The sequence below is a fragment of the Centruroides sculpturatus genome, unplaced genomic scaffold, assembly GCF_000671375.1.
Source record: "Centruroides sculpturatus isolate CEXI.00-Female unplaced genomic scaffold, Cexi_2.0 scaffold492, whole genome shotgun sequence".
NCBI lineage: Eukaryota > Metazoa > Arthropoda > Arachnida > Scorpiones > Buthidae > Centruroides > Centruroides sculpturatus.
In genome coordinates this window covers 426,006-428,291 of record NW_019385105.1, presented here as the reverse complement: position 1 = coordinate 428,291, position 2,286 = coordinate 426,006, and positions in this window count along the sequence as shown.

The window sequence follows — 2,286 nt, the reverse complement described above, 5'->3', positions numbered from 1 at the left end:
CTCTGGATTGTCAAAGACTAATATACATATTTTTATATGCATTGCATGAGCAAATTTATTTAGGGAATATTTCAGTTGTGTTTAGGGAGTTTTCACGACGGAAGGCTGGCAACACTGTACGAATGTGGCGCCATTTTCGTTGATGTTAGTTTTGAATTGAAGTCTTGTGGATTGCGAGATTTTTTTTTTTCCATTTATAAATTATGGCTTTAACAAGTATACCGAATCCAACAACTTTATTACCTTTAGGTAAGTTTACTGTCGTCACACAATAAATATAATTTCAATAAAATGTAATTGAATTAAGTAATATAATGGATAGCTGTCGAGACCGGCATGCAGCTAGTTGGTCGGTGCGCCACTCGACGGTAGAAGTGGAATTAATTAAAGCGCTATCCTCTTTCACATGCCGACATTGTGGTTGTCTGTTTCCAAGTAGAACTAGAATTCGTTGCTAAAGGTGATACAAGCTAATTCAGGGCAGTCCATAAGCTTGTATCACCTTTAGCAATGAATTCCACTTCTCTACTGCAAATGAAGTTAATGATGTTGGATGCTAATACAGTAGGGTCCCGAAAACTCAGCCTAATGTGGACCAAAGTGTGGCCGAGTTTGTGAAAATGCTGGGTTATCGGGATTGGGGTTAAAAAAGAATAAGTACGAGTGTTTCCTCAGAAAATACTGTACTGTACTTGTATTTATTGTTTGCTTGAAAATACAACAGAGAATAAACTGCCAAAATAACCTTAAACAAAGGAAAAGTACGTACTTTATGAAGGCATAGAGCCTTTACTACATGAAAATGAAAATTAATGAATACACAATGTATAGTAATTTACCTGATAAGACAGACTTCAGAAAAATACTTTGAGGCATAAAGCTGTCTATAATGAAAATTAATTAACTAAGGATTTTTTTGCCCTGCCAGGTGTGACTGAGTTATCCGGACTGCCGGGTTATTGAGTGCAGAGTTTTCGAGACTCTACTGTAGTAGAATGTGTAATGATCATTGTGTGACAATCCAAATTTGTCTCTGCTAGTCACTCGATGGTATGGGAAGAGATGGGGTTCTGTAGTGAGACTCTTGCACCTATCTGAATGGTGGACAAAGATGATGTTACAGCCATTCGTACTTCTATTGCAATCGGATAATTATCTCTTCTGATCTTTCTGTCTGGAACGTCTATGTATGTGTGCCCTGACAAATTGTTTCCAACACCTTCTCACAGTCAGATCAGATGGCAGGCAGTTTGGCAAAATGGCAGTCTTGCTTTCCTTAGCCTGATGATGATGTGTTTCTCAAACTCATCACTTAATATCATTTATTGTATGGGCATAAGGTCTTGCAATATTGGGCGTGCCCAATGCTCTAAGACAGCCAAACGAACAGATATACTAAAAATTCTGAACACTAAATTACATCACGTCACGCCAGGATATATGTAATAACAAACACGGAACCAATTTCCGGTGCACGTAACCAAAAAAAAAAACAATCTGCAGAAACATTTTCTAACTCTTTCTGAGTTCTTTGGATGTGACTGTATGGTTACCCAATGGAACTTCCTTCAGAACAAACGTAAATTTATAAAAGTTTTTAAAATAATGTAATTCGAATGACCAATCAAACTCTAAATATAAACTTAAAGCTGTGCAGACGTCCTGCACATAACAATCAATCGATCAATGACTATGTCATGTCGAGCAAAGCCTGCCATCGGCAAAACTATTTCCTCCTTTAAAGTTATACATGATGCAAAGTTAGCTTTAAAAATTTCTATGTCCTCCAACTGTCAGATGTGTTTCGTGTGCGATGTGAGAAGTTTGGCCCATGAGAAGTCTGCCAGAATTTCTGAATTTGCTGTATAGGTAAAAGAGTTAATTCTGAACACAGTGAGCTCTGCGAGTCTTTTTATAGTATACTGGGATATCAGTTTTAAAGCTTCTGTCGGCATTACTGGTATACAATTGAACCACAATTCTAATGATTTATGTACCTGTCTGAGACATAACTAAAACAGTTTTGCAGTAATTGGACAATTCTATCTTTTTTTTTTATCAATGAATGTGTGTGTTGGTTTGAGAATGACATAATGTATGCCAAGAACATTTACAAATAAATATCTATGTAACTTTCAGACTTTGTGTAGTTGATTAAAATATTTTAAACTGTAATAATATGATGGCAAATATGTAATTAACTTTCAAATATGTATTTCGTGTGGGTGAAGTAATTGAATTGATCATTCCCAATCATATGCAGTAGTTCTTATTCAGTAAGGGTAA